At 47.8% G+C, this 23,140-nt stretch overlaps 1 protein-coding gene across 1 annotated transcript in view; it reads left to right on the top strand.

Annotated features, from left to right (window-relative positions):
- The window catches only part of NTSR1 (neurotensin receptor 1), a 118,448-nt gene that overhangs the window by 18,917 nt on the left and 76,391 nt on the right, over positions 1–23,140 (top strand). The window lies entirely within an intron of this gene.

Genomic DNA, 23,140 nt, shown 5'->3' with positions numbered 1-23,140 from the left:
AACAGCAAGCTACTCCCTTAAAGGGCCCCTCCCAGGCACAGTTGCACTAAACAACACAAGAGCCACAGAGCCGACAACTGGTTGCAGACCCTGTGCATGCATCATGGATCCCCAGCTACCGCAGCAGCAGCCAGAAGCCCTGGGCTAAGGGCTGCTGCACACGGTGACCATAGATCCCCGCAGGGGCTGGAGAGAGAGCGTCTCTCAACCCCTCAGCTGATGGCCACCATGGCGGACCCCACTATTTCGATGTTGCGGGACGCGGATCGTCTACACGTGCCCTACTTCGACGTTCAACTTCGAAGTAGGGCGCTATTCCCATCCCCTCATGGGGTTAGCGACTTCGACGTCTCGCCGCCTAACGTCAATTTCAACTTCGAAATAGCACCCAACACGTGTAGCCGTGACGGGCGCTATTTCGAAGTTGGCGCCGCTACTTCGAAGTAGCGTGCACGTGTAGACGTGGCCAAATTGAGCACTTGAGCAACCACCCAGGAGAAATTCAGGTACCACCCAGCTGATTTAGAAGGGCACCCACAGTGGTCAGCATGCTTTTCTATTAGTGTTGCACACCCACACAGGGCCTTGATGCACATAAAATTTATTCTGCCCACAGATGGAAAAAATTAGGGGAACACCAATTGTCTCTTCTGGGATATCTCAAATCTGTCTCAAAGCATGTATGTCAGAGAAAGGTTAGAGGACAGACTATAGCATTAGTCTACTCCAGCTGGGAAATTCCCATTCCATGATTGCATTTCACTCTTTTGCATTTTTGACAATATTGAGCCAGGTTAAAATGTTGTCATTTCAGCTACTTTTGCTATGCAAGTCATATTTTCAAATCCTACGTCTATTTTTCAAGAAGAGCCATCCACTGGCAGGATTGGTTAAGCAAGTGAAGAGCTGGGAATTTGGCTTTTCTGCTATTACTTCACATTCCTAAACCTTTTGTCTTCATACATCAGGCTGTTCCATCCTGTACAATGTGGCTTATCCATGGGATAGGAAGGACAATCTAGTGCTACGATATTCAGACTGAGGCTGTCCAGCTGCAAGTGGCTCTTTACTTTGCAGCACATGACATGAAGACAGCCCCAGTACTATAGTAAATGAAACAGTGAATTCACAGGACTGTGGCTTTTTGAGTAATGCTGATTGGTCATTTTGCTCTTGAACCTTGGCGGTCTGAATATCACTTGTCTGGCTGTGAGGATGGTAGACAAGGACTTGGGAAAGCAAGAGTCAAATGGCTGCTCGGCCACAGACTTACTTTGTGACCTCGGGCAAGTCGCTTAGCCTCTCTGTGCCTCATTTCACCACCTGGAACAGGACAGGAAGTATCCTCTTTATATTTATGTTGTAAGGTTAGGTACATTAAACATTGTGAGATGGTCAGAGGCAATGGTTATGGGGCCCCTATACATTCTATTGCCTGTGGGGCCTAAATTATTGTCCAATATTCAGGCCTTGAATGATTGTTTCCATTACGAAAAGAAAAGGGTGGTTTGAGTCGGGCATAGTCTTTGGTACAACACAGTTTAGTTACAGAGAATGTACACCAAATCTTGTTCCCCTGAACACTATATCAATCAAATAGTGGGATGCAGTTTCTCTGATCTCACTTTCCAAGTCTGTGTCCCTTGAAGCTCTGCCTCAGTTCCCTCTCAGGGCCCCATTCATAATTACTTCACTTACTGTCTTCTGGCTTTTCTTCCCTAGCCACATCCTTTACAATCAGAGAACATATCAGTCCCCATGGTTCAGCTTCTGCTCAGGCCTTGTCTGATGATCCATTGTCTTAGACAGCTGGAATCCGTAGCACCCACCATCTCACTCCTTAAAGGGGCTAAATTGCTCATAGCATATAGGCAGAAGGGTACGATGCCTACTGATCTGCTGTGAACAGGCCTATGATTGAGCCATAGGTCAAAGACCTGTTTGATGGCCATCGTTAACCTTTCCCGCTATAACAGCTTTGTGCTAAGCACCAGGTAGCCACTAATGGAATCTGCTCTTTGATTTGGGCTCCAAGGAGTTACCTTGAGCTAAAGAAAAATATGGACATATGGTGCTAACTAACTGAAGTCTCATTTCGTACCTAACATGCTTTTGGGAAATGTACCCTATCCAGGCTAAGTGCTGATTTAGTCAGTTTATACTACAATAAGACCGTTTGAGGCTAACCCTACTAATATCATTTTGTTTTGTCTGCTGCTTTAAGAGTTTTGGGAAACTGTCTTATTAAATGCGACTCACAGTGACTCTGAAAGAGCATAATTTACTGCTAATGTTCCTTTAATGATTCTTCTTGGAGGAACAATTTCCCCTCTGAAGACAGAATGAAGCAGGTAAATTATAATGTACAAACTGAGGAGAAAAAGCAATTGGGGGGAGGGGGGGAATAAAACCCTCACCCTGATCTCATTTTATCACCACTCCATCCTGCTCCTCTGATCCATTTGTCCTGACCCTGAAATTCTGAAACTGAATTATCTTTCAAGATCTGGCATTCATCTTTTATGATGTGCTTGGAGTATGATAAGGCCATTTCTATCCTGGGAAGGAAAGAGGAATAAATCTTAGCTGTTGGATCTTTGTCTTTAAGGTAAAAACAATGAGAATTCCTGAGGCACCTTATAGACTAACAGACTTTTTGGAGCATAAGCTTCTGTGGGCAAAGACCCTCTTCGTCAGATGTATGACATGCATCTGATGAAGCGGGTCTTTGCCCACAAAAACTTATGATCCAAAAACTGTTAGTCTATAAGGTGCCCCAGGACATCTCCTTGTTTTTGCAGATACCAACCAACAACAGTTACACCTCTGATACTTGACTTTAAAATGGAAGGAAAGGATGGTATGTAATGCACGAATTACATGTATGCTCTGCAAGTGACAGGCAAGCATGAAATTTTGATACATGCATCTGTCCTTTTGCACCACAGCAGGACTGTGAATTTGCCTTCACTAGGACTAAGGATTTCTCAGCGTGGAGAATTCATAACTGGCACAGAGGCATAATAGTCTGTTTTACACCACCACCTCCTGTGGTGTGGTGTAGGAGAGAGACATACACATGGCTGGTATGTGATGCTCATACACAATCTCCTAGTAGCAAATAGCCCTTAAACTACTCAAACTTACGGTGACAGACTAACAAGCCCTCTTGTGCCTCACAAGGAGGAGAGGGGAGCAAAGTGAGAGCTACTCATATAACAACAGCAGTGTGCGTAAATAGGGCAGTTAAGAAGGACTCTGACCCCTCTCAAAAGTGATGGGGTTTTGGCACTATTTGTCATCTTAGAATTTTTCATTGACAAAGACAAAAGTGATGCAGCTTTTCAGATTCACCCAAGACTGTGCAGAAGTTCCACACTGTAGGAGGAAAAGCTTCATCTTTTTTCCCCCTCACAGACAGTCTGGGTCAAAACACAACAGCAGTGTTTGAAAGCTGCTCAGGGGTTTCGGCGGATTAGTGGGTAGAGCACGGTGACTGAGGCACTTTTCTATTTATCCAGGACAGGCGCTAATGACTTATGTGCTGCTCTGAATTCCAGTGAGGAGAGCCTTCCATTAGGGACAAAGACATTGGCTGGGGATCACCAGACATACTACTCTAGTCAAGCCAGGTCAGTAGGGCACAGACGTGCAGTGTTTTGTGACAAACCACAGCAATCAATACCTACCTTCAGCCAAAGGTTTGCACTCAACTCCAGGATGGCTGGGGAGACAGAGTGCTCTCACCACCATGCTGACCCCTGGTCTGGTTGCTCTTGGACTACCTGTAAGATCCCGCACATCTCACTGCTGCTGCCTTTGAAAAATCAGCCTGATGCTCCTGAGCTACAAAATGGAGGCTACGTGCTGAAGTCCCCTCTTCCTAATTCTACTGCAACCTCTCTGGTCCCCTGCACCTACCCCACCTCTGAAGGATACTCGTTTTTTCCCCATCTTGTTAGAAGAATGTCATCTTCCCAGTGCAGAAATACTCAGCCTTTTCCCCTCCACCCTAATGAAATGCCTCAGCTTTGACTTGACATTTAAATGCTCACCTAAGCTATTTATTATTTCATATACTCAGAGACAAGGAGCATTATCTATTACTTACCTATTATTTACTACTTACATTATCTATTACTTACCTATTATTTATTACTTACATTATCTATTACTTACCTATTATTACTTACCTACTTACCTATTATTTTGAGGAGGAAAGGGACTTTGAAGGAGCACAGGCACTTTGAAGTACCCACAGCTGACCTGCGGCTACACGCAAGCCGGCACTTCAAAGTTTCACAGCTTGAAGTTGCCCCAGGGGAGATTTAGCCTAACAAAGTGCTGCATATGCACCGCAGTACTTCATTACTAATCTCCGGACACCCTAATTACCATGCCCCCTTCGAAGTTGGAAGCTAGGCTAGACACAGCCCTAGCGTTGTTGCAGTGTCTGGTATACAGCCAAACAGCTCTAACCCAGCCAAACTGGCTAGTACATTGAAGTGCTAGAATCTCTCCCCTTGCCTAAACCCTGGAGAGATTTAAATGGGAAACAAAGCGAAATAGACAGATCCCTACATATGCCATCAATGTAGGCTTCATCTCTAAATATATGGTCCATTTTCAGTTTATACAAGCTGTCAGGAAAATTAATCTGCGGTGACACTGATCAAATTTATGTGCCCTGCAATTACCTGGCACTTTTTTACTATGTGATGAGTTTGTAAGGTAGAACTCTGGGATCTCATCACCTCGTTCTGGTTTCATTAACAGCTTTTGCACCTGATAGAGATTGGACAATATCAGTAAGCTGTTTGCAAAAGGAACTGGATCAGTGGTTCCCAACCTTTTCAGGAGTGCAGACCACCAATCCCCCTCCCCAAACCCTTGGCGGACCCCCACCAAAGCCAACTCAAGCCACCACGTACCCTTTATTAGATGAAAAAGAAAAACACAACAAAGATTTTCAAACAGCAATTACTAACATTAGTGGAAGCTCTCTAATCTAAAAATAATAATTGATTGTAACTTTGCAATTTATTTAAAACTTATTTTCTGTGATCATTTTTATTTCCCTTTTTATTTTTCCATGGACCCCCTGCAATACTCTCACTGATCCCCAGGTTGGGAACCCATAGATAACAAGTAGGCATGACATTACAGGGGAGAAGGGGCCTATTAATAGCCGGACTGTATGTGGGCAGTTACTTTATGTGGGTGTCATTACTGCATGTGTGGCTTTTAACTAAAGAAATCCAGGACACCGTGCACAGCTATAATCCTGCTTTGGTAAACACCATGCCAACCTAGCCAGGGAGACAGATGCAGAAGCTTCCTGTCCTTGGCCCAATCTTGTGAGGTTCTGAGCACTCCCCGATGGTGCTCAGCATCAGCTCTTCTTTACAAGTGCATGCATTCCCCCCTCCCTACCTTTGTTTCTGGTTGCCTGTTACACAGCCTGCCTCTCTTGTCCCAGTGTGTTACCACTCTCCACCAGCTCAGCATTTCTTAAACAGTTTAAAATGCATTTGCTGGACTGTGCTAGGTGAGGCAAAGCTTTACTAAGCATCATAACCAGTGTGGGTTTCTCCATTAGACCTGTTAATCCTTTTTATTCCACGGTGCTGTGGGGGCTGCAAAAAAGCCCTGCTCAAGCTGGCCACGGTACATTAATGCGTTGTGTGGGAGGAACACATCCAAATCCATTCGCGGTCCACAGGAGGTGTTTTCACCTGGCCTTACTGTACCCTGCTCTACCCTGGACTGTTCTCCAGCACAGCACACAAAGTCTGCCTGAGAGAAGGGGGCCTTTCTCAGACCTTGGCATTGCTGCTTCTTTGCCTCATTCACTGGAGTTTGCCCATCAAAATGCAGCCCTGAAATAAAAAGCCACCCAACCCAGCACACAGGGGCAGTAGCTAAAATGAAAGCTGCTCCTTCAACTAAAACACATATTCCTTTATAAGCAGATGGACCTGATGTGGCTCAGCTCCTTCACTGAACTACATTTTCTGTATTTTTCTTAATTAAATGGAAAACATGCGTGTTTTATTTGAAGAGCAGCCTCAGACTTTATTTAAATAGTGGGGCTCAGAGAAGGGAGTGGATGGTGGCAGAGGTAGGGCCCGAGGTTGGGTAGAGAGCTCAGAGCAAAGGCTGGAGGGTGCAGGAGTCAGGCCTCAATAATCAAAAAAGCAATGCTGCTCGTGCCTTAAGATATGCAGAGACTCGTTCTGTCATTAATGCCTAGGTCAGAGGTGAAATCAATTGAAATTTCTTACTGACACTGTTGTACGGCCCTCCTGTCCCCGGGGCAGGAGGTTGGTGAGGAGCAGTCCATGCTAGGACACTACCTGTAAGACATTAAGGGCTCAAGAGCCAGGAGTGGAGCTGTGAGGGGAGCGATGCAGGAGTCAGGACTGGGGTTTGGAGGTGTGGGGGCTCAGGGCAGGGGGCTGCAGTAGGTGTGTTTAGGGTAGAGTGAAGGGGAGCCAGGGCACTGTCGAGGGAGGGGGATGTGTCTTACCTGAGATTCTTATGCTGAGATTCTTACCAGAACACTGCTCACCCTTGCCCTTCATTACTCCCAGGTAGCAAGAAGAGAAGGTCACTCACTCCTCTGCCCCTTCCCCTCCCCAGCCAGGAGGGAGAGGGGTTCATCATGCCAAGTGGCTTCCTCTCGCTCCCTGATGGAAAAGGGAACAACAAGAAACATCCCCCTATGAACCTCGGGGGTGGGGGGGCATCATCGGTGTTCCCTCTAATTGTTTCCATCCATGGGCAGAATCAATTGTGTTCTGTGCACCAAGGCATGTGCACCACCCCTAACAACCGCATGCTGCCCGCTGGGGGCACTCAGCTGGGTAGCCTCAGCATCTCTTCTGGGCATCTGCCTGAGCACTCAGCTTATAGGAACACTGAGTCTCACCCCTCTGCTCCCCTAAATGGCCCCTGGAGGGAGCTCAGGGCTGGAGCAGTCCCAGACTCGTGGGGGAGCCTCCCCCTTGAATCTCCCTGACTGCTGCTTAGCGTGACCGCCTGCAGGACTGCCCTGGGAGCCAAGACTGGAGTACACCATGCAGCTGAGTACCCCGGACCACCAGCTCCTTCTTGTCCTACCAGTGCACTGCCTGACTTTCACCATTGCCAAGCATCACTGCTTCACAACCAGAGCGCTACAGGCATGTGTCACAGATGGGGAAACTGAGGCTCAGCCAAGATGAATGAGCTGGTGTAGAGATCAGAGTCAACCTCAGAGCATGTGCATGTTTCTGCGTCCCTGGGGTGATGCCCACTGTATCACAGGAGCTTCCCCTGTGTTTCAGTGAGAAATACAGCCAAAATTCACACCACAGAATTTCCCTTCTCTTCTGCACAAGTGGAGCAATACACTGCCCTGCCCTGAGTGTTATTTACAGAGGGGTATGGCTAATAGTAGCCTCCTCTTCCCCACAGGGTGAAAGGCAGGCCACTAGTGTCTCTTTTCAAGGCCCTGGATTGCATCAGAGCTGAGTGGGGTAGAGTAGAAGGTAGTTTTAGCCCTCCTCCTCTACCTCCAGAACAGGAAGTCTCTCACAGACCACTGCCATCTCAGTCCCAGACACTCAGCCCTAGATTGGTTGTATCGTGCTGCTGAATTGAAGTCACCTGTGTAGCAGTTGGCACGACTCAGAAGTGTCCTGGTCTGCTGGATACTGTGTGAAATCAGCTCACAACAGAAGAGCTCTCTCTTCTTATGTTACCTTAACAGCACGCCAGATAAATACTGTCCTACCAGACCGCATGAGACACCATTAGACAACTCTCTGGGCAATTATCCTAGAATCATGGAACTTAGTAGTGGAAAAGACCTATTAAATTATCACCTAATGAGTCCTTGTTGGGCACTGCAGAAAGCACACAGACATTTCTAGTTAGTGGATCATTGCAGATTAGTTATCTGCAATTTACCCCTTCAGCCCAGCAAGAAAAATTCATAAATACCTCCAAACAGCTGTTTCAGCTGAAAACATAAAACAACTTTGTAACCAGAATAGATAAACTTATATAGTCTTCTTCTAACTTTAGCACTAACTGATCCCTCCTGTAATCAGAGCAACACTGAAAACAGGTGTGAACACCTTTTCCTTTCTAGAGAGCTGCTTTCCCAGAATTCTCTGAGTTTCTACAATACAGCCTCTCCCAATCAGTTAGCAGTGCAGTCTATAAATTTAGCCTCTCTAACCAGGGTAAGCTTCCTTAAGTAGAAGGAAGTGAGTGTTAAAGGACTTCCTGAGAGCAAACTTTTGAACTGAGCCAGAAGTTCTTTTGCCAACACTCTCCCCTCTCTTGCAAACAATATGTAAAACTGTAATCATTAATAGGGCTTTTAAACATGCTTGCTGAGAAGTGTTCACAGAGCAGTCAGTTATATGGGAAAATAGAGTAAGCTTTTGGTTCACTTTCTAACCTGCTGACATTAGTAAAATGGGGAAAAATGTTTGAGAAACTATTTGTGGGTAGAGGGGTTTGAGCTGCGTCACTGAGTTTCAGCAAAGGGTAGGTTTGGCAAATTGACCTGCCTCTCACTGATGTAATAAGCAGTCCGGTCTCAGCTTCTCCAGAGGGCAGTAGAGAGATGCAACACTATTGTCCTTCACAATGAAAATAAGCATGAGAAATTTCAGCCTAGGGAAAATTTTCTCCACTATTATGTGCACTTAAAAAAGGGACTATTTCTGCTACTACTAATGCACTGAAGATGTAGTAATATAAAGAGAAGCCAATCTGCAGCAGATCATTTTAGTTCAGAACACTTTGGTTTTTAATCAAGGCAGGCTCCAGAGTCATGCTAATTCATGTTCAATCTAGCATCACCTTCTGTTGTACCAAATGCCATATATTAATTACTGCCTCTGATGCAATTCTGCTTAAAGGCTTGATGCTTAATGTAGTTCTTGTATGATCAACTCCATCAGCTAACACTCAGTGATTGCCAAACCTCAGTGATTGCTATTACATTCTCTGGACCACTTCGGGTGTGTTTGGGGGGGAGGGCAAATTGAGTCAGCAAAGTACTGAGCAAACTGAAATTAAGGAAAAAAATTCTTAAAAATGATAATTTGTTAAAAAAGCAGGTAATGATTGACTAAGATGTGGAAGACATGATAATTTCATGGCTGCGTGCTGAGCAATAGCACAAGCTTGTACAACTAAATTGTCTACTAAATCAGCTGTGGTTGAGCATTCAAGCCATGTGCTCACAGACTGACTTCCTAGTACCTCCTCCATATTCTACCCCTTGCTTAGCCCTTCTCCTCCCTCCAACAAGGATACAGGTTGCCGCAATGATAACGAGGTACCAGAACATGATGTGTTGATACTCAGTAGGCAGACAAATCATCATGGGGGAAGGTATAATTAGAGGCAATGGGATGAAACTGAATGTGGTGCTTTGCCAGGGCACCCGGGCTTGTAAGGCACCTTACCACTACTTGCCTGGGGTATAAATATGTTGTGTCTGAAGCAGCTCTGGATCTGGTCCCTGAAACCACCAGATTCTGGCTGCACAGGAACTACCTTCCAGGGCCTGGCGGGCTTTGCTTTTTCTGTACAGGCAGGAAAAGGTACATGCCAATCCTGGCTCCTCTGTGAGTTCCCTGCTGTGTCCAGCCCCTTAACAACTGAACACTGCGATACCAGGCTTGCAGTTCCAAAGGAATAATGCACACAAGTTCCTAAGACTCAGCTTAGCTCTTACATTTATCTTAGCACTTAGACACATTTGTAATAAAAGAAAAAGCTTATTGTCAGTAACTTGAGAGATTCAGGAATGAGACAGAGTATTGAAAATGGTTACATAGCAAGCAAAATCATAACATGCTTTATAGAGACTAAACTTAACTCCTGTCTAAAGAAGTTTTTCTCACTAAAAGTTCTTGTCAGTAATTTCAGCCCAAGCTGACTGAGACCTCTATTTCATGATGAAGCAAAGCCTCTGTGCCTTAACTTCTTCAGTGAAGAGTGCCTGGAAGTCTTCTCTACCCCCCATCAGTTATAGTCTAGTAACTGCAGGGTTCCCCTCATTCCCACTTCTGTTTTTCACGTTGGTTAGATTCTTTCTGAAGTCCACGTAATCCTTCATTTGCATTAAGTTCCTTGTGGTGATGGGAGACCTATTGTGACTGAGGTAATACTGAACTTAGAGATAAACAGGTAGATGCATATAGAGCTCTTGTCTGTCAGGGAACCCGTTTTTCACATTTACTGGTGACTGACCCACCCAGACACAGGCTTTAAGAGAATATATTCTGTGTGTGAGAGAGAGAGAAAAAGAGAGAGACTTCTCCCAGTCTTCTGGGTCTCGTGCCAGCCTGTACAGCTTCTGGCTCCTAATGCTCTTCAGACAGGCATCAGGCTTTCCTACCTGTTCCTCTTAATTGGAGCTGAGGAGGCAAGGGCTAATTAGGTGCTGTTCTACCATCACCATGTCATAGATGTCCATAGATTTCATGACGGCCACTTGTTATTCAATCATCCTGCATATATATATATGCACATTATTGCCCATCTGGCTCCAGAATCCCATTCTGACATCAGCCTTAGCCCCTGTGTCAAGAAGTAGAGTCTGTCTGGGGACTAGTATCAGAGGGGTAGCTGTGCTAGTCTGCATCCGCAGAAACAACACAAAGTTCTGTGGCACCTTGTGGACCAAAGGATATTTTAGAACATAAGCTTTCATGGGCAAAGACCCACTTCGTCATATGCAATGTAGTGGAGCTGTCTGGGGACTGGCATGGTCAGCTCCCCAGTGGAGGAAAAATCAGGGATGCAGAATATGAGTATATTCCTGGAGGCAACTTGCTTTATTTACAAATATTTACACATTTTTAAGACCAGGTTAGACAAACACCTGTCAGGGATGCTGATTCTAGATGGTGCTTGGTCCTGCCATGAGGGCAGGGGACTGGGCTTGATGATCTCTTGAGGTTCCCTCCAATTCTAGTATTCTATGGTTCTATATATGGCAGTCCTGAAATGAGGTGCTCAAAGACAGGCCCCCTCAGAGAATGGCAGAGTCCCAGGACGCTTTGGCTACAGTTACACTACAGCAGTCTGTTGACAGATCATGTCTACACGTAAAAGCAGATCAATCTTTTGATTCACTCTGTCAACAAAAGGGTGCCCAGAGCATCTACACAGCCTTTTTGTCGACAGTTTCTGTTGACAAAACACATTTTGTGTATAGATGCTCCACAAGTTTTGTCTACAAAATTCGCTAGTTTAACTGTAGCCTTTGAATTACAGGGTTCAGTCCTAGGCCCCTGATGTATCTCACTTCTCATCCACAAGGTTATACTAAAACCAAAAGAATATATGAAAATGAACACCTGAGACATTTATTTATTAAAAATTAAAAATTAATTATACCAATCATATGTATATTAGAAATGTAACTTTAATTGTGAGTTTCTACTGCAAACAAAACTCTTCATTTTAGGAATGCTTTTCTGGCTTTGCTGTGGAAAAAAAAAACCTTATTTATAACTGAAGAAAAATCTAAGTTACATGCAACATCACTGTTAATGTTGGACCGTGACAGCCCATTCAAATGCTCTTGTCCCATTATAGAAAGATGATAGTTCTTTACTTGTTTTAATATGTTGAATGTGCATTTGCTTGAAGTCACTGTTGCAGGAAGAATGACAAAAATAAATACTGCAATTGTGATAATAGGAATACAGTGAACAGGCTGAGTGTGAATATTTTTGAAGCCGTTCCTTTGGCTTGCAGTTTGATTGAAAGGTGATGGAATGTGTATGTCTCAGGAAGATGATATCATCATTACAGAGATCTCTTGAAATTCAGTGTTGTACCTTTGTTGAAAGTGTTCAGCTGCTAAATATAGAATTTCATCACTTAGTTCTCTGAACTCCCAAAGGAATCCAAAAAGAGAACAAATTTCTCACAGTGACTCAAATCAATGGGTAAGGCCCAATTTGATGGAGTCAATACTAACAAAAAAAATTGATTTGCTAGTGCTTTTCTGCATCAGACTGAGATGTTAGGCTGTGATGGGTGGAAAACTCAAATGAAATGTCAGTACCATGTGATTGGATTCAGAAAGGATTGCATCCCATTGATCATGAATCTTTGCAATATCTTTAAGAAGTTGTTGAGCGTTATCCCGCTCAACAGCTAATGCAGCATTGTATGCTTCAATCACAAGATTAATTTTGTTGATCATTTTTAACAGCTGCATCCACATGGATGACATTAGAATGCATTCAAATTTGGATGTATACTTCTGAATTGACAAGCTCAGTGCGAGCCTGTGCTGTAAGAGAGTCAAGCTCACTTAAAGCCTTTCTCACAGGCTGTTTCTACACAGGCCACTTTCTTCAAAATATGCTAATAAGGCACGGATGCAAATTCCCCACGCCTCATTAGTATACAGTCATGTGATTTGGAGTCCAGAAGACTGTTCTTCCGGACTCCAAAATGCTGTATAGAAGTGTGGCCCCGGGGGAGCTTCCGGAAGGAAGTCCTCCTTCCGGAGGCCCCTTCTTCCTGTGGGCCACGCTTCTAAACGGCATTATGGAGTCCGGAAGAACAGTCTTCCGGACTCCAAATCATGTGATCATATGCTAATGAGGCACAGGGAATTTGCATCTGTGCTTCATTAGCATATTTTGGGCCATGTATTACCATGCCACTTTCGAAGAAAGTGACCTGTGTAGAAATGGCTACAGAGTCCAGATGCTGTGCAATTGGTTTAACACCATCCATTCATGCTGGCCATCCCATTGTTGACCTGACATGAAGGGAAGCAGGCACATGCTGCTTCATTTTTATAAAGGGTTTTTTTAAAACTCAGTAATACACAGTAAATTAATTTGCTAAAGGCTACTGATTATACAAAAATGTAATTGTATATACTTCAATAACAGTTTGAGGGTGTTATTTACTACAGCCCTTCTTGCCTTATTTCAAAGTATTGAAATTTTGTCTGCTAACATGTTCCCATTGCTAAATTCTCTAGTAACTGGTGCATTATTATGAATATGAACACTATGTGATTGCAGATTAGATACAGGTTGAACCTTTCTTGTGAGGCACCTTCAGGACCTGACCAGTGCTGGAGGAAAGAATTTGCTGGACCATGGAAAGTCAATATTTTTAGCACACTACCAACACTTCCACTGCTTACCGGGGTATTAGAAAATACGTAGGGGTAAATTGCAGCTAAATAACAACAAAGAACACTGAGAGCCAGGACTGCTGGCTGAAAACAAAATTTATGGGACCACAGAAAACTTGGCCACACCTATGATAAATGGTCATCCAACTAACAAAAATCGTGATGGATTATGAGACGTTGCCAGATAAGAGAGTTCAGGATTAGAGGGGTTCAACCTTTATAAAGTTTATTAAATGACTAGAGTTAAATGTTTACTATCATAAAAAAGCCTTTAAAGGTGAATCTAAGACTGAACTAAGAAGTAGCTTACAGCTGAGCCCAATATAATTATTGATATATAGCCAGGAATATGAAAATCTCCTATGCAGAGATAAACATCTAATTTAAAGGTTAAACTCACCCTCAGATCAAGCAAAATCACTTTGCAGTAACAGAATTAATTACAACTTTCAAAACTTCTAAACTATGCAAAGACTGAACAGTGGTTCATAATGCAGAGTCACTAAGCATGGGAGCTATTCCCGTGTCCAGTCACGCAGATGAAAACTCAGGTATGACTGAAACACTGGAGAAGGCCTGAGGTCCCACAGCAATTTAAATAATTTTTTGCAGGTATACATGGCTCCTTTTGTCATCTCTGTTATAACTGCAAGGTGTATAATACATGGAAATGGCTTGGGGAAAAATTAAAAAGCAGGCATGCAGCACTTGAAAGACGAAAAAAATGATTTATTAGGTGATGAGTTTTCATGGGACAGACCCACTTCTTCAGATCTGGAAATTCCGACAATGAATTTGTTAGCATTTGAGGCCCCTTGGTCTCTTGCGGCCTGGGCCAAATGGCCCTTGTGCTCCCCTCCACTCCCTACCCATCGGCCCTGGTCACACACCATTCAGGGCAGTTTTATCTTTCAGGAATTTAAGCCTGAAACCAATGCCAAGTTCCCAGGGAGCAGCTCTGTCTCCAGGGTTGACTCTAACCAGAGCCCAAAGGAGAGCGCAAACTTTAACAAAGCACAGTCCCTCCTGATGCTGCCTCTATACATAATCTTGTATCATGCAAAACTGACAGGAACACAAGAGTCAAAACTTAATGCTATACTAAAGAGGGTTTAGAAAACCAGTTGTAACAGGTTATCTTTCCTCCAGTATCTGTTCATTTTGCAAAGATTCAGATTAGGTATTAAGAAAAACTTTCCAACTACAGTAAACCCTCAAAAGCCGTGTCTACACGTGCAAGCAACTTCGAAGTAGCGGCACTAACTTCGAAATAGCGCCCGTCACGGCTACATGTGTTGGGCGCTATTTCGATGTTAACATCGACGTTAGGCGGCGAGACGTCGAAGCCGCTAACCCCATGAGGGGATAGGAATAGCGCCCTACTTCGACGTTCAGCGTCAAAGTAGGGACCGTGTAGTCGTTGCGCGTACCGCAACATCGAAATTGCGGGGTCCTTCATGGCAGCCATCAGCTGAGGGGTTGAGAGACGCTCTCTCCAGCCCCTCAGCTCAATGGTGGCCGCGTGGAGCGGCCCCTTAAAGGTCCCCTCCCCCTCCCTTCCTGTGCAGGTGGCAGCCCAGACACGCGGCCAGCCTGCACGCCTCACAGCCAGCACAGACAGCCACCCCAGCTGTGATGGCCGCCCGGCAGCCCCCCCCAGCGCCCCCAGGGGGTCCCCCCAAGGGGAGCCAGGGCAGCCAGGGCTCCCAGGCTGGCAGCCAGGCCGGGAAGCGGCAGCGGGGCCCCTCCTGGACAGAGGCCGAGCTTCAGGACCTGCTGGGGCTCTGGAGCTAGGAGGAGGTGCTCCAGGTAATGGGGAGCAAGAGGTGGAACGCGAATGCGTTCGCTCGGCTGGCCGAGGGCCTGGCCGCCCAGGGTCACCCTGCCCGCACTCCGGACCATGTCCGGAGTAAAGTGAAAGAGCTGCGGCAGGGTTACGCCCGGGCCCGGGATGCGGCCGGCCGATCTGGGGCCGCCCCCGTCACTTGCCCCTTTTACAGGGAGCTCAGGGACATCCTGGGCCCCCGGCACACCACCTCCCCTCCAGCCACTCTTGACACCTCGGCTGAGGAGCCCCAGCAAGCCCCGGAGCTGGAGTCCGCCCCGGAGGTAAGCCCTGCACCCCAGGGGCCCCCCCGGAGCCCACCCTTGGGGCACCGGAGCAGGAGGAGGAGGAAGAGGGGGACTCCTCCTCCACTGAGATGGGGCTGCAGATCCTCCTCCCATCCCGGAGCAGCAGCCGGGCATCCGCCCCCCGGGTGTCCCCGGACCGTGGGAGTGGACCTACAGGTATGTACCCCCCCCAGGTGTACACCCCCGGGGTTGAGGGGCGGGGGTAATAGATATGTGGCCAGGGCCCTCCACATGCCCAGATGGCCATGGCCCCAAGGACAGCAGTGCCATGTCCCTCACAGCAGTGCATCAGCCCCTGCTCCTCCCCCCAGCACGACAGTGCCATGCCCCATCCCCGGGGCAGGGGGGAGCGGAACCTCTAGGGTCCCCCGGGAGGAGGGGGTGGGACACCCCACAGCAGCAGCAGCAGCAGCAGCCGCAGCAACATGTGATGGAGTGTGGGGAGTGCAAATGCGAGACTCAGGCTAGATATGAGCAACAAGCTGAATAGCTCCCGGGGCAAAGGATGATCCTGGGGCTACAACTGGCAGGTTACACCTCTGCCCTGAACAAAGAGGCGGGAGGAGCCGAGCTGGGTTTGAATCGGGGGGGGCCACAGGTAGAGGCTAGGGGAAGGGAGAGCTGGAAGGCAGGCAGCCTGAGGAGGGGGAAAGCTACACCCTAGAGGGACACCCCTTGGGTTCTTCTCCCCAGGACGGGTTGGAAGGACTGTCTCTGACTGCTGTACTGTCACTTCTGGGAGAAACTGGGCATCTGTGGCCTAAGAAAACTCTCCTGTCAGACCCTGCTGAGTGAAGTGAGAGTCACTCCCGCCGGGGGATGGGGTGCAGTGCAGGGGGACCCATGAACCCCATCACAGCAGCATCTCCCGGGGACGGGGATGGGGAACCTGCAGCACAGGGGTGGGGGAACAAGGGCCATGGCTCGGGGCCCACACTAACGCCTGTCTCCACTCTTCTTCCCCCCCTCCTGTGTTCCGCAGCTGCACCATTGGAAGGACCGGAGAGCACCGGCGAGGCTTCAATGGTCCCGGAATCCCCTCCGGGGCCATCGCTCCAGGCCAGCCCCTCAGCGGAGGACCGACTGGCCCCACGGCGGGCAAGACGGCGGACCCAGCACCACCACCCAACGGCGACGGACCCCCAGCTGCTGGCCATCCATCGTCAGCAGCTGGAGGGCGTGGAGCAGCGCCTGTGGGTGGAGCAACGCCGCCTCCACCTCCAGGAGCGGGCGCTGGCCTGGCGCCAAGAGGCATGGGGGGCCTACATGGACACGTTCAACCGCCTAGTGGACTACCTGGCCCCCCATGCCGCGCCGGCCGCCGCAGCGCCCGCCCTGAGTGCTGCGCCCGCCCTGAGTGCTCCACCCACCGTGCCACCCACTGCTCCGCTCGTCGCCATGCCGTCCGCCGTCGCCCCGCCACCCGCCACCAAGGGCCGGACCGCCGAGGGAGACCTGGGGCCAGCTGAGACTCGCCGGACGTATCTTCCGGTCTGCCCGGCCGCCAGCCAGCCCTGGACAGGTCTGCGGCCGAGGCGGGGCTCCCGGCCGCCCACCTCCAGTGCCGGACTATAGGGGCGTGGGGCCCAGCACGTGCCCCCCACTTGTATATAGTATGGACTTATTTATTTGTGCCCCCCATTTGCCCCGTCCCCCCCATGTAAATAGTTCTCCCCTTCCTTGCAATCCCTGGTTTTTTTTTGTAAATATATGCATACTTTTTAATTTTTCACTTATAATAGTTAGAAGTTCTTGGATATAGTTTGGTATTAGTTAAAACAACAGTTCAAAGAAAACCAGTTTGATTTTACAAACAAGTGCGTGCTTTTATTTGTCCAGGAAAAGTGAGGGGGGGGTGCTGTTGGGTGCTCCTTGGTGTGTGCGTAGGGGCAGGGAGTGTTATGGAAGAAGGTGGGGGGACGCAGTGGGGGGCCTGGCAGAGTTCACCGCGCGGCCTCATCGAAGTGGGCCCGCAGGGCCTCCCGGACCCGGGTCCCTTCGGGGTCCACCTGGCAACTGGGGGCAGCGGGTGGCTGCATGTCGGCCCTGCTGGCCTCCACAGCCCAGCCCTGAAAAAAGGCCTCCCCCTTGCTCTCCACCAGATTGTGTAGGGCGCTGCACGCACCCACAATCTGGGGGATGTTGGTGGGGCCCGCATCCAGGCAGGTGAGGAGACATCTCCAGCACCCTTTGAGGCGGCCAAATGAGCGCTCCACCACCTGGTGCGCGTGGTTCAGGCGCTGGTTGAAGCGCTCCTGGCTGGCAGAGAGATGGCCCATGTACGGGTGCATGAGCCAGGCCCGGAGGGGGTATGCCGCATCTGCGATGACGCAGAGGGGCATGGTGGTGTCCCCCACAGGGATCTCCCGCTGGGGGATGTAGGTCCCCACCTCCAGCTGGTGGCACAGACCCGAGTTCCGGAAAACCCGGGTGTCGTGGGTGCTGCCAGACCAGCCCACATAAACATCCTGGAAATGGCCCCAGCTGTCCACCAAGGCCTGGAGGACCACTGAGTGGTAGCCCTTGCAGTTTATGTAGCGTCCTCCACTGTGTTGCGGGGCGCGGATGGGGATGTGAGTCCCATCCAGAGCCCTGAAGCAACGGGGGAAGCCCAGGGTGGCAAAGCCCGCGATGGTGGCATCTGGGTCCCCCAGCCTCACGAGCCTGTGGAGGAGCATGGCGCTGATGGCATGCACGACCTGCAGGGGAAGCACATGGGAGAGCACCAATGAGGGGTGAGCAGGGTGTGCGTGGCCCTGCCCTGCCCGGGCCCCCCTGCCCTGCCCTGCCCTGCCCTGCCAGGGTTGCCTTCCCCTGCCCCCCCGTGGGTCCTCTTACCTCCATGAGGACAGCCCCGACGGTGGCCTTGCCGACGCCAAACTGCTGTCCCACGGATCGGTAGCTGTCTGGAGTGGCCAGCTTCCAGACAGTGATGCCGACCCGTTTCTCCACTGGGAGGGCACGCCGCGTGGCAGTGTCCTGGTGCCTGAGTGCGGGGGTGAGCCACTGGCACAGCTCCGTAAATGTCTGCCGGCTCATGCTAAAGTTCCTGACCCAGCGGTCGTGGTCCCACTCCTCAAGCACCAGCCGCTCCCACCAGTCGCTGCTGGTGGGGTAGCTCCACAGGCAGCAGCGTGTGAGGCGGGGGGGGTCGGGGTGCTGCAGGGTTGGGGGGTGAGTCCTGCTCCCCTGCGGGCCGCTCCTCCTCTGGTGTGGCAAGGAGGTGCTCAGCTGCCTCCCGCATGGCATGGAGCAGGGCGAGCCCTGCTCCTGCAGGGGCGGCTGGGTGGACCTCTGGCTGCTGCTGCTGGGGGTCCATGACTGCGTCGCCCGAGGTCTGCGTGCCTATGGCTCTTCAGACCGCGTGCTGTGCAGGCTGATTGTGTCTGGGAGGGGCCCTTTAAGGGAGCGGCTAGCTGTTGCCCCGGAAGCGCTAGTCCGCCCTGTGACCCTGTCTGCAGCTGTGCCTGGCACCCCTATTTCGATGTGTGCTACTTTGGCATGTAGACGTTCCCTCGCAGTGCCTATTTTGATGTGGTGCTGCGCAATGTCGATGTTGAACATCGACGTTGACAGCCCTGGAGGACGTGTAGACGTTATTCATCGAAATAGCCTATTTCAATGTCGCCACATCGAAATAGGCTACTTCAATGTAGGGTTCACGTGTAGACGTAGCTAAAATGTGCAATTTCAAGTTGTGCTTAACTAGCATTAATGCAAGTTAAGCTCAGCTCAAAATCTCAATGCTCCCTGGCCTCATGCAGCCCAGGTTCAACCCCCCCTCTGGCCGCAGTTGAAACCACCTGCATGCAGCTCTGGCTCAACTTCCCCCAGGCCTGGTTCAACCCCCCCTCACATGACTCCAGCTCAACCCCGGCCCCGGTTCAACCCCCTCCTCCCTACAAGGCTCCAGCTCAACCCTGCGCATGCAACTCCAACTTACCACCCACAGGCCCCCTGCAGCCCTAATCCACCCCAATCTTAACCCCCTGCACTCCTCCCATGGTCCCAACCTACCGCCAGGCTTAACTCTCCCCACCTGTCCCCCCAGCCCCAGGATTTACCTTTCAAAAGGTGCTTCAGGTGCTCCTGCTGCTTCCCCGGCTGCAGAACATGCATTCCACCAAGGAAAAAAGCACCCCCTGACTTACACAAAATTCAAGCTACGCGAGGATGCGTGGGAACTCAACCCTCTTGTAACTCGAGGGACTATTGTATTAGGATAGCTAAGCACTGGACCAAGTTACCGAAGAAGGTTGTAGAACCTCATGCATTGGAGATTTTGAAGAAGAGGTTAAAAAGCACATCCCAGGAATGAATCAAATTCTGCCCTAGCACAAGGAAGTAGACTAGGAGACGTTGAGACTGTCCCTGTCTTTATGTTGTTAAAATATTAGCAGTTTGTAACCATGATAAAATATCCATCCTTCTGTGGGCACTTCACCTCCTGGCAGCATTGCCAAAGTAATAAGTTCTGCATTATTGTAAATGTATCTGTAACACAGACAGCAAGCAGATTAATCTGAATTACCAATACAAAGTATAGACATGCAATCACTGATACTCAGGGATGCTGTTGGAGACAAAACTCAGAGTTTTAGTATCGTAATTAGTAACTAGTAACTAGTATTGACAAATACCAATGAATAGTAACAGAGAGGTAGACGTGTTGGTCTGTATTCTAATGAAGCAAAACAGCAGTCATGTAGCACTTTAAAGACTAAAAAAATATTTATTAGGTGATGAGCTTTTGTGGATCTGTCTCACAAAAGCTCATCACCTAATACATTATTTTGTTAGTCTTTAAAATGCTGCATGACTGCAGGTTTATTTTATTAAAATACTAATGAATGAGCTTTGGAAAATTTATTTCCACACAAGGATATGCTTATTTATATTGTGCTTCCATACAACTGTTTTTTATTCTGTGAAGGTAAGATGAAGATAACTAATCACAATGAAAGCTGCTTTTTATATAGTGAATCATGAAGACTGAATTGCTGTGGCTTCTTGGAAAAAGCATTGCTATTATCCCTAGAGACCAGACGTATGGTTGAAAATAAGAATCACTTTTGCTTACATTAATAATTCCAGTCATGACTTGTCAGCAATCTGGCTGCAGGGGAGTTGATTGGGCTGCAAAAGATAACGTACAGTTTAGGAAATATTAAAAAGTGCATTGATTGCCATTTTTAAAAAATCACCATTTTCCAGGAATTACCCCACTGTGAGCACAGCTTTTCCTCTCGTCTTAGAGCAAGCTAGACCTGTAGTAACTTCCAGTTCAAAATTGGTATGTTACCATTTCGTCTATGATTACTGTACCGAGGCTCTGCCACCCCATAATACACATGAGAAGTTATGGAAGCAGTTCATTCCAGCTTTTCAGTCTCACACAGCTGCCGGTTATTTAAAGCTACACATTTATACTGTTTCAAGGTTGACAAAACAATTCCAGAGTGAAAACTCACTGATAAAATAAACAGAGAGCCCATCAGCCTGTGTGTTATTAGGGCTGTTTAGACAGGAGAAATGCTTAGTATTCAAACTGAATTAATGTGTGACCTTTTTTTGCCCTTCTGAGGAGAGAAAGCCAGTGAACTTCTCTTTTGTCATTTTTACCAAGAGTCAGAAATAAATAGGTTTTCATATTTTTATATTCAATGTGGTGGCAATGGGCCCCACTTACGAAATGTGGCTATTGTGTCTGACCGGATATAAGCTTCCTTGCAATTCTGCAGTGTCTGCAGAAAGACCCTGCTAGGAATAGTCAGCAGAGATTGAACCAGTCACCTCATGCACCAAAAAACAGAAAGGTCTGCCTGGTAGTGAACGGACTCACTTCTGTGTGGAGTAGCCATTTGAAGGGCAGCCAGTGTTTTGCTGTCCATTATAAAGAAAGATGATGACTATGACTATGAAGTTCAGGTTTGGTTCTTGGTCCCTTCCCCTTCTTCCATATCCAGAGAAGGGAATCCACTTTTGTGAATCTGGTGCTTCTCTGATTTTCATCCAGTATCTAGGAGGGTTTTCTAGACCTCTCAGGCAACATCTACATGAGAGGCTTTTCCCAGTAAATTTGGGCTTTTGTCGTGAAAAAGCATGGAGCGTCTACATGCAAAATGTGCTTTGTTGACAGTTTGTCAACAAAAAACCGGCACATCCACTGGTGGCATTACATCTCTCCTCGTTCAGGTAAAATACCTCTCTCAACAGTATTCTGTCAACAAAACAGCCATGTAGATGCTCTGGGGCCCTTTTGTCGACAGACAGGGCTTCCATTTCATCAGACAGCCCTGTTTGCAGAGCTTCCCCATTGTGTCAAGAGAGGGCTGGGAAATCTGACCGCTCTCTGTTGATAAAGCAGATTGCTCTTTCGATCTGCTTTTATGTGTGGACTCAATCTGTCGACAGAAGTCTTGCCTGGAAATTCCTTCCAACACTGACTTCTGCTGACAGAAGCTTCTCATGTAGATGTAGTCTCAGGGTTTTGTGCCTTGTTCTGCCGACATGAGTTTTATAACACAGCTGGAACTTGCTGTGCCTTTTGAACAAGGACAGACAGCCTTGAACAATACAATAAAGCTGCAGGGTAAAGCTGAGTCAGAGCTTCCCAGGGCGTTTCACAGCAGTGGTAGCTGTTTTCTTCTGAAGTTAGATTCTCCTGCTTCACACTGATGGGAGCGAGTGGAAGAGATAAAATGCTGTCTGGGAAGCAGTGATGCTTGACCATTCCTTCATGCATTATCTATCAAAGTAATTACTCAGGGCTAGGTAACCTCCAACTGTGGCAGAACACCATCACTCTTGTGTAGCTGTTTCATTTCCATTTAATTAAAACATTATTGCTTAATACATTTCTTTGGGATTTTAAAGCAAGCGAGGCTGAAGTCCCAAGTTTGTTTCAGAAGTAGGAATAGTATCAGATTAGTCAGATTTACAGTATCAAGTGAGAATAAACAATAATCAGACTGTCAGTTCCATGTTATGTTTTCTTTGGCTTGATGCGTCCTAGATATTAAATTGCAAAACGAGGAGAAAGAGGGCTGGGTCCTGATGACATGTTAATCATTCGTTTAGTTCATTTCTACTGGAGGAAAGGCAGAACCATTTTGGTTGTTGCTGCAGCACTTGCTGGCTGAACTCAAGGGAGGTACCTGATCATCAACCCAAAGTGAACTGAGTTTTGTTTGGTTAGTTTTCATTTTAAAGATGTGAGAATAACAATAGTCAGTTTCTTTCACTATTTCTGCTTTTTCACTGTCAAAGGCCTGCAAATTCTATCCATACAAAAAAGGACTGCTCTCAAACATCCATATAAAAACCACGAGCTCCATCAACAATGATGGGCAGTCAGCAATCTGTGTCTGTGGCAAACCAGAGAGCGAGGGTGACAGAATGAGACATGCAAAATCCCCATCTCCCCAACAGTGCATTTCAGAGTGAGCCTGGCCCTTGTCTAATGCAGAGTAACACAGGGAATTCTCAGCATTTCTTCTGACAGCCTTCCCTGATGCTGTTATGGTGTTTGGACATGACTTAAGCAGGCAGTAAACATGGTAATAGACTTCATCCTTCAAGCTTACTGAGGAAGTGCCACCATCTTTGATGGCTACACACTGCAGGGTGGGTCAAATATCTTCACCTTCCAGATCCTGGTATCATACAGAAGTTATTTTTCACCTTTATTCAGCACTGGTGTGGCCAGATCTGGAGCACTGCCTCCAGTTCTGGGCTTTCCAATGTAAAAAGGATGTGGATGCATTGGAGAGAGGCCAGTGGAGGGCATCTGAATGATTAGGGGTCTGGAGCACATGACCTATG

Source organism: Carettochelys insculpta, chromosome 17 (assembly GCF_033958435.1).
Source record: "Carettochelys insculpta isolate YL-2023 chromosome 17, ASM3395843v1, whole genome shotgun sequence".
Lineage (NCBI taxonomy): Eukaryota > Metazoa > Chordata > Testudines > Carettochelyidae > Carettochelys > Carettochelys insculpta.
Note: the sequence above shows the minus strand (reverse complement) of the source record. Positions and strands in the feature narration are given on the sequence as shown.